This window comes from Rattus norvegicus, chromosome 18 (assembly GCF_021556685.1).
Source record: "Rattus norvegicus strain SHRSP/BbbUtx chromosome 18, alternate assembly SHRSP_T2T, whole genome shotgun sequence".
NCBI lineage: Eukaryota > Metazoa > Chordata > Mammalia > Rodentia > Muridae > Rattus > Rattus norvegicus.
The window spans coordinates 33,610,081-33,620,613 of NC_141551.1; the positions used below are offsets into that span (position 1 = coordinate 33,610,081).

Below are 10,533 nucleotides of genomic sequence, written 5' to 3' on the forward strand. Positions count from 1 at the left end.
AAGACATTGAAGACAGCCAGCTCAAAGGCCCAGTAAATGTCTTCAACAAAATCATAGAAGAAAACTTCCCTAACCTAAAGAAAGAGATGCCCATAGGCATACAAGAAGCCTACAGAACTCCAAATAGATAGGACCAGAAACGAAACACCTCCTGAAACATAATAGTCAAAACACCAAATGCACAAAATAAAGAAAAAAATTAAAAGCAGTAAGGGAAAAAGGTCAAGTAACATATAAAGGCAGACCTATCAGAATCACACCTGACTTTTTGCCAGAGACTATGAAAGACAGAAGATCCTGGACAGATGTCATACAGACCCTAAGAGAACACAAATGCCAGCCCAGGTTACTGTATCCTGCAAAACTCTCAATTAACATAGATGGAGAAACCAAGATATTCCATGACAAAACCAAATTTACACAATATCTTTCTACAAATCCAGCACTACAAAGGATAATAAATGGTAAAGCCCAACATAAGGAGGCGAGATACACCCTAGAAAAAGCAAGAAACTAATCGTCTTGGCAACAAAACAAAGAGAAGAAAAGCACACAAACATAACCTCACATCCAAATATGAATATAACAGGAAGCAATAATGACTATTCCTTAATATCTCTCAACATCAATGGTCTCAACTCCCTAATAAAAAGACATAGATTAACAAACTGGATATGCAGTGAGGACCCTGCATTCTGCTGCCTACAGGAAACACACCTCAGAGACAAAGATAGACACTACCTCAGATGAAAGGCTGGAAAACAACTTTCCAAGCAAATCGTCAAAGAAGCAAGCTGGAGTAGCCATTCTAATATCAAATAAAATCCATTTTCAACTAAAAGTCATAAAAAAAATAAGGAAGGACACATCATATTCATCAAAGGAAAAATCCACCAAGATGAACTCTCAATCCTAAATATCTATGCCCCAAATACAAGGGCACCTACATACGTAAAAGAAACCTTACTAAAGCTCAAAACACACATTGCACCTCACACAATAATAATAGGAGATTTCAACACCCCACACTCATCAATGGACAGATCATGGAAACAGAAAAGAAACATAGACAGACTAAGAGAAGTCATGAACCAAATGGACTTAACAGATATTTATAGAACATTCTATCCTAAAACAAAAGGATATACATTCTTCTCAGCTCCTCCTGGTACTTTCTCCAAAATTGACCATATAATTGGAAAAAAAACGGGACTCAACAGGTACAGAAAGGTAGAAATAATCCCATGCATGCTATCAGACCACCACGGCCTAAAGCTGGTCTTCAATAACAATAAGGGAAGAACGTCCACATATACCTGGAAATTGAACAATGCTCTACTCAATGACAACCTGGTCAAGGAATAAATAAAGAAAGAAATTAAAAACTTTTTAGAATTTAATGAAAATGAAGGTACAACATACCCAAACTTATGGGAATCAATGAAAGCTGTGCTAAGGAGGAAAATTCATAGCGCTGAGTGCCTGCAGAAAGAAACAGGAAAGAGCATATGTCAGCAGCTTGACAGCACACCTAAAAGCTCTATAACAAAAAAAGCAAATACACCCAGGAGGAGTAGAAGGCAGGAAATAATCAAACTCAGAGCTGAAATCAGCCAAGTAGAAACAAAAAGGACCATAGAAAGAATCAACAGAACCAAAAGTTGGTTCTTTGAGAAAATCAAAAAGATAGATAAACCCTTAGCCAGACTAATGAGAGGACACAGAGAGTGTGTCCAAATTGACAAAATCAGAAATGAAAAGGGAGACATAACTACAGATTCAGAGGAAATTCAAAAAATCATCAGATCTTACTATAAAAGCCTATATTCAACAAAACTTGAAAATCTGCAGGATATGGACAGATACCAGGTACCGAAGTTAAATCAGGAACAGATAAACCAGTTAAACAACCCCATAACTCCTAGGGAAATAGAAGCAGTCATTAAAGGTCTCCCAACCAAAAAGAGCCCAGGTACAGACGGGTTTAGTGCAGAATTCTATCAGACCTTCATAGAAGACCTCATACCAATATTATCCAAACTATTCCACAAAATTGAAACAGATGGAGCACTACCGAATTCCTTCTATGAAGCCACAATTACTCATATACCTAAACCACACAAAGACCCAGCAAAGAAAGAGAACTTCAGACCAATTTCCCTTATGAATATCGACGCAAAGATATTCAATAAAATTCTGACAAACCGAATCCAAGAGCACATCAAAACAATCATCCACCATAATCAAGTAGGCTTCATCCCAGGCATGCAGGGATGGTTTAATATACGGAAAACCATCAAGGTGATCCATTATATAAACAAAATGAAAGAACAAAGCCACATGATCATTTCATTAGATGCTGAGAAAGCATTTGACAAAATTCAACACCCCTTCATGATAAAAGTCCTGGAAAGAATAGGAATTCAAGGCCCATACCTAAACATAGTAAAAGCCATATACAGCAAACCAGTTGTTAACATTAAACTAAACAGAGAGAAACTTGAAGCACTCCCACTAAAATCAGGAACTAAACAAGGCTGCCCACTCTCTCCCTACTTATTCAATACAGTTCTTGAAGTTCTAGCCAGAGCAATCAGACAACAAATGGATACAGATTGAAAAAAAAGAAGTCAAAATATCCCTATTTGCAGTTGATATGACAGTATATTTAAGTGATCCCAAAAGTTCCACCAGAGAACTACTAAAGCTGATAAATAACTTCAGGCAAGTGGCTGGGTATAAAATTAACTCAAATAAATCAGTAGCCTTCATCTACACAAAAGAGAAACAAGCCAAGAAAGAAATTAGGGAAATGACACCCTTCATAATAGACCCGAACAATATAAAGTACCTCGGTGTGACTTTAACCAAGCAAGTGAAAGATCTGAACAATAAGAACTTCAAGACTCTGAAGAAAGAAATTGAAGAAGACCTCAGAAGATGGAAAGATCTCCCATGCTCATGGATTGGCAGGATTAATATAGTAAAAATGGCCATTGTACCAAAAGCGATCTACAGATTCAATGCAATCCCCATCAAAATACCATCCAATTCTTCAAAGAGTTAGACAGAACAATTTGCAAATTCATCTGGAATAACAAAAAATCCAGGATAGCTAAAAGTATTCTCAACAATAAAAGGACTTCAGGGGGAATCACTATCCCTGAACTCAAGCAGTATTACAGAGCAATAGTGATAAAAACTGCATGATATTGGAACAGAGACAGACAGACAGACCAATGGAATAGAATTGAAGACCCAGAAATGAGCCCACACACCTATGGGCACTTGATTTTTGACAAAGGAGCCAAAACGATCCAATGGAAAAAAAGATAGCATTTTCAACAAATGGTGCTGGTTCAACTGGAGGTCAACATGTAGAAGAATGCAGATCGATCCATGCTTATCACCCTGTACAAAGCTTAAGTCCAAGTGGATCAAGGACCTCCATATCAAACCAGATACACTCAAACTAATAGAAGAAAAACTAGGGCAGCATCTTGAACACATGGGCACTGGAAAAAATTTCCTGAACAAAACACCAATGGCTTATGCTCTAAGATCAAGAATCGACAAATGGGATCTCATGAAACTGCAAAGCTTCTGTAAGGCAAAGGACACTGTGTTTAGGACAAAACGGCAACCAACAGATTGGGAAAAGATCTTTACCAATCCTACAACAGATAGAGGCCTTATATCCAAAATATACAATGAACCCAAGAAGTTAGACCGCAGGGAGACAAATAACCCTATTAAAAACTGGGGTTCAGAACTAAACAAAGAATTCACAGCTGAGGAATGCCGAATGGCAGAGAAACACCTAAAGAAATGTTCAACATCTTTAGTCATAAGGGAAATGCAAATCAAAACAACCCTGAGATTTCACCTCACACCAGTGAGAATGGCTAAGATCAAAAACTCAGGTGACAGCAAATGCTGGCGAGGATGTGGAGAAAGAGGAACACTCCTCCATTGTTGGTGGGATTGCAGACTGGTACAACCATTCTGGAAATCAGTCTGGAGGTTCCTCAGAAAACTGAATATTGACCTACGTGAGGATCCAGCTATACCCCTCTTGGGATATACCCAAGAGATGCCCCAACATATAAAAAAGACACGTGCTCCACTATGTTCATAGCAGCCTTATTTATAATAGTCAGAAGCTGGAAAGAACCCAGATGTCCTTCAACAGAGGAATGGATACAGAAAATGTGGTACATCTACACAATGGAATATTACTCAGCTATCAAAAACAATGACTTTATGAAATTCATAGACAAACGGTTGGAACTGGAAAATATCATCCTGAATGAGGTAACCCAATCACAGAAAACACACATGGTATGCACTCATTGATAAGTGGCTATTAGCCCAAATGCTTGAATTACCCTAGATGCCTAGAACAAATGAAACTCAAGACGGATGATCAAAATGTGAATGCTTCACTCCTTCTTTAAAAGGGGAACAAGAATACCCTTGGCAGGGAATAGAGAGGCAAAGATTAAAACAGAGAGAGAAGGAACACCCATTCAGAGCCTGCCCCACATGTGGCCCATACATATACAGCAACCCAATTAGACAAGATGGATGAAGCAAAGAAGTGCAGGCCGACAGGAGCCGGATGTAGATTTCTCCTGAAAGACACAGCCAGAATACAGCAAATACAGAGGCGAATGCCAGCACCAAACCACTGAACTGAGAATAGGACCCCCACTGAAGGAATCAGAGAAAGAACTGGAAGAGCTTGAAGGGGCTCGAGACCCCTTATGTACAACAATGCCAAGCAACCAGGGCTTCCAGGGACTAAGCCACTACCTAAAGACTATACATGGACGGACCCTGGACTCTGACCTCATAGGTAGCAATGAACATCCCAGTAAGATCACCAGTGGAAGGGGAAGCCCTTGGTCCTGCTTAAACTGAACCCCCATTGAACGTGATTGTTGGGGGGAGGGTGGCAATCGGGGGAGGATGGGGAGAGGAACACCCATAAAGAAGGGGAGGGGGAGGGATTAGGGGGATGTTTGCCCAGAAACCGGGAAAGGGAATAACACTCGAAATGTATATAAGAAATACTCAAGTTAATAAAAAAAAAATCTCACAACCATGACCAGATGGATTTAGTGCAGAATTCTGTCGGGCCTTCAAAGAAGACATAATACCAATACTCTCCAAACTGTTCCACAAAACACAAACAGAAGGAACACTACCTAGTTTGTTTTATGAATCCATAATTATGTTTAAACCCAAACCACACAAATACCCAAAAGGAAAAAGAACTTTAGACCAATTTCCCTTATGAATGTCAATGCAAAAATACTCAATAAAATTCTCACAAACCGAATCTAAGAACACATCAAAACAGCAATCTATCATGATCCATACAGAGATGCAGAAATGGTTCAATATACAAAAATCCATGAGCATAATCCACTATGTAAACAAAAAAACAAAAGAAAACAAAACACATGATCATCTCATTAGATGCTGAGAAAGTAGTTAAGAAAATTCAACACCCCTTCATGATAAAAGTCTTGGAAAGATCAGAAATTCAAGGTAAATACCTTAACATAGTAAAAGCAATATACAGCAAACTAGAAGCCAACATCAAACTAAATGGAGAGAAACTTGAAATGATTCCACTAAAATCAAGGACTAGACAAGGCTGCCCACCCTCTCTCTACCTATTCAATATAGTACTTGAAGTCCTAGCCAGAGCAATTAGACAACAAAAAGAGGTCAAAGGGATACAAATTGGAAAGGAAGAAGTTAAAATATCACTATTTCCAGATGATATGAGAGTACACTTAAGTGACCCTAAAATTCCACCAGAGAACGTCTACAGCTGATAAACAACTTCAGCAAAGTGGCTAGATATAAAATTAACTCAAACAAATCAGTAACCTTCCTCTACTCAAAGGATAAACAGGCTGAGAAAGACAGTTTAGGGAAATGACACCCTTCACAATAGTCAAAAGTAATATAAAGAACCTTGGGATGAAACTAATCAAGCAAGTGAAAGATCTGTATGACAAGTCTCTAAAGAAAGAAATCAAAGAAGATTTCAGAAGGTGGAAAGATCTCCTATGCCTATAGATTAGCAGGATTAATATAGTAAACATGGCCTTTTTACCAAAAACAATCTACAGATTCAGTGTAATCCCCATCAAAATTCCAACTCAATATTTCATAGAGTTAGAAGGAGAAATCTGTAAATTCATTTGGCATAGCAAAAGAGTTTTCTAGGTAGAGAAAACTCTTCTCAAAAATAAAAGAACTTCTGGGAGAAATCACCATCCTTGACCTCAAACTGTACGTCAGAGCACTAGTGATAAAACTGTATGGTATTGGTATAGAAACAGGCAGGTAGGTCAATGGAATAGAATTGAAGACCCAGAAAGGATCTCCACATAAAACTAGATACACTCAAACTAATAGAAGAAAAAGTAGGAAAGAGCCTCAAATGCATGGGCACAGGGGAAAATTCCCTGAACAGAACACCAACGGCTTATGATCTAAGATCAAGAATCAACAAATGGTACCTCAAAATTGCAAAACTTCTGTAAGACAAAGGACACTGTCAGTAAGACAAAATGGCAACCAGCAGATTGGGAAAAGATCTTTACCAATCCTACATCTGATAGAGGGCTAATGTCCGATAAATACAGAGAAATCAAGAAGTTAAACTCCAGAGAATCAAATAAACCTTTTAAATATGGGCTACAGAGCTAAGCAAAGTATTCTCAACTGAGGAATTTTGTATGGCCAAGAAGCACCTACAGAAATGTTCAACATCCTTAGTCATCAGGGAAATGCAAATCAAAACAACCCTGAGATTCCACTTCACACCCTCAGAATGGCTAACGTGACAGCAGATCCTTGAGAGGATGTGGAGAAAGAGGAACACTCCTCTGTTGTTGGTGGGACTGCAAGCTGGTGCAACCACTCTGGAAATTAGTCTGTCGGTTCCTCAGAAAATTGGACATAGTACTACCTGAGGACACAGCTATACCACTCTGGGGCATAAACACAAAAAAATACTCCAACATATAACAAGGACACATGTTCCACTATGTTCACAGCAGCCTTGCTTACATTAGCCAGAAGCTGGAAAGAACTCAGATGTCCTTCAACTGAGGAATGGATACAGAAAATGTGGTACATCTACACAATGGAATATTACTCAGCTATCAAAAAAAATGACTTCATGAAATTCATAGGCAAATGGATAGAACAAGAAAATACCATCCTAAGTGAGGTAACCCAATCACAAAAGAACACACATGGTATGCACTCACTTACAAGCAGATATTAGCCCCAACACTTGGAACACCCAAGATACAATTTACAAGCCACATGAAACTCAAGAAGAAAGACCAAAGTGTGGGTGCTTAAGTCCTTCTTAGAGGGGTAAATATATTCACAGGAGGAAACATGGAGACAAGTGGAACAGAGACTGAAGGAAAGGACAACAGTGACTGCCTCACCTGGAGATCCATCCCATATACAGATACCAGACCCAGGAAATATTTCAGATGCCAAGAACTGCAAGCTGACAGGAGCCTGATATAACTGTCATTTGAGAGGCTCTGTCAGAGCATGACAAATACGGAGGCAGATTCTCTCATCCAACCATTGAACTGGGAACAAGGCCCTAATGGAGGAGTTAGAGAAAGAACTGAAGGAGCTGAAGGGGTTAGCAACCTCATAAGAACAATACCAACCAGTCAGAGCTCCCAGAGACTAAACCACCAACAAAAGGGTACACATGGACAGAGCCCATGACTCCAGCTGCATATGTAACAGAGGATTGCCTTGGTAGGCACCAATGGGAGTAGAAGCCCTTGGTCCTATCAAGGCTTAATGTCCCAGTGCAGGGGAATGCAAGGGCAGGGAGAGGGAATGGGTGGATGAGTGGGGGAGAACCCTCATGGAGGCAGGGGTTGGGGAATGGGATGGGGGTTTTCCTGAAGGGAAACTGGGAAAAGGAATAACATTTGAAATGTACATTTAAAAAATATCCAACTATAAAAAAGAAAGAAAAGAGAAGGGTTACTTGTACTTTCTCTTACAGGTTTTTTTTTTTAATTTTTAGTGTATTCTAAACTTTTTTGTTCTTTTAAAATGTATTCATTATTGTTCTACAGTTTCATGTGTGCAACTATAAATTCTAGTCTTTTTGGCTCCTCTTAGTCTGTTTCGCCCACCCCTCCTCCTGTAAAACTCTCCTTCCCAACAGGTGTATCCTGAGGTTACTTTGTAACTTTTAAATCTAGTAGAATCTAGTGTTTTGGGAAGTCAGATGAGTCTGTATTTGGTGCATATATATTTAGAATTATAATTTCCTCATTGTGAGTTATTCCCTGAATATGAAGCAATCTTCTTTATCTTATCTCATTAGATTTGGTTTGAAGCTCAACCTGTCAGATATTATAATAGCAGTGGCTGCCTTTGTCATGGCTCCATTTTTTTCTGAAATACTCCTTTTCACCCTTTAATATTGATGATGAGATGTATTTTGAGAGGCACCAATAAAAAAGATTCTGAAATAGGGGATGGATTTTGTGCTGGTTCGTTTTAACTGTCAACTTAACACAATATAAAATCACCTGGAAAGAGACTCTTGGGGATGAATTGCAGGCCTGGGACCTCAGGAGCATTCCATAAACACATAAAACCGTGATACCAAGAACCTGCGAGTACAAAATAAATGTCCAACATGGTAAACAAGCATTAACACATAATCCCATTTACACATAGTCCTCACTAATAAGAGATACAAATAATTTTAATGAAGTATGAGCTGACAATTGCTAACTGAGCTAACTGACAGATACAGAAGTTCACTTTATCTTTACTGTTAAACTATATTCTGATTCAGAATAATTTGTCTATTTGTGTATTCAGTGGGCATTTGGCTTAAGAAATTGTCTTAATACATGATGTTTACCTTCAAGGAACACAGTGGTAAAATGCCAGGGAATCTTCTAGACACTCCAGTGGTCCAGACCCCAGTGATGAGAAGACAGCTTTCGATAGACTGGAAGGAAATCAAAAGAAGAGATGTACAATTACAAAAACTTTTCAATTCCAACATGTAAAATATGCTTGACAATAAAATAATATAACATGCCAGAAAGCTACTAGCTAGCTTCTTTAAATGTACCCCAAGGAAGGCTCCCTGACACTTTGGGAAAGGGGACTTCTAAGCATGGGAGAATGTGAGGATCTAATGTTCTAGACAATGCAAACAGCTATTGCAGAGGTCTTAAGCCTAGACTAAACCTGGCTACCATATATAAGGCCAACTATTTCAAATTAGACAAATACTTTAAAAGGACTTTGAAAAAACGATATTGGTATACTACATAATGATTGAAATTCCAAGCCAGCCATAGCTCCTTGGAGGTCACATCGCTGCAAACACTTGCAGAATAAACATGCACAGAGAATGTGAGTTTGCCTGCTCTGTTAGCCAGGAATTAGTTTTGGCTGTCAACCATGAATAAAAGACCACCTCTAACTAGCTTGGCTTCCTTTCTTGCTATCTGTCATACTGTCAACTTGGCATCCTGGATGCATATGCTAAAAAAAAATGGAGATCTTAATCACTGAAATCCACCCGTCCATCCACTCCCACCAGGTGTCTGTCCTTGGCCAGGGATCCAAGAGAACTAGAGTCATCACCGAACATACCTCCTCCCTCCATGAGGTGTGCACTCTTTCTTTTGTCAAAGTAAGCTGTTGGTGGCTAGCACCATGGGAGGTATTTTGTTGATGAAGAAAAATGCACATAACTTGATTTAAAAGTCAGCATTAAATGAATGCAGAGGTCTTAACTGAGGCTATTAGGTAGTCTATAAAATTTTTTTCAAGTTTGAATCTGCCTAGAAAAAGAACTCCAGACACAAGGTTTGTTTGCCAGTTACGTTTCAAAGTCACGCACACACATTTCTCTATCTCACTGACATAGGTTTAGAAGTAGAGAAAATTGTGTTTCTATGTAAATCCCCTAATTATGCAAATGCCTTTTAATTAATTAACTAATTACTTAAATCGTGATCTCCACTTCCCCTCTCTTCTCTGCTCCCAGTCCCTCCCTCTCAAATCCCCATCCCCATCCTCTACTCCTCCCTTTGTCATCCGAAAAGGGGAGGCTTCCCTTGAACATCAACCTGCCTTGGTATATAAAGTTGCAGTAGAACTAGGCTCATCTTCTCCTATTGTGGCAAGATGAGGTAACACCATTAGAAGAAAGGGATCTAAAGACAGGCAACAGAGTCAGAAGCCACCCCTGTTCCTGCTGTTAGGAGTCCCACGTGATGACCGAGATGCACAATTATTACATATGTTCTCAGGGCCTAGGTCCATTCCATGCATGCTCTGCTTGGCAGTTCAGTCTCTGTTGGCCCCTATGGGCCCAGGTTAGCTGATTTTGTAGTTTTTCTTGTGGTGTCCTAGACATCACTGGTTCCTTCAAATCATCCCTCCACTTCCACAGGATTCCCCAAGTTTCGCGTGATATTTGACTGT

At 39.2% G+C, this 10,533-nt stretch overlaps 1 long non-coding RNA gene across 1 annotated transcript in view; it reads left to right on the forward strand.

Moving 5' to 3' along the window:
• LOC147999755 (uncharacterized) overlaps window positions 1-9,143 on the forward strand; it is an 82,757-nt gene extending 73,614 nt beyond the window's left edge. The window contains exon 5 of the long non-coding RNA XR_015642514.1: window positions 8,958-9,143. This is a non-coding gene — a long non-coding RNA (uncharacterized LOC147999755). The remainder of the gene's footprint in view (window positions 1-8,957) is intronic.
• The last annotated feature ends 1,390 nt before the right edge of the window (window positions 9,144-10,533 follow it).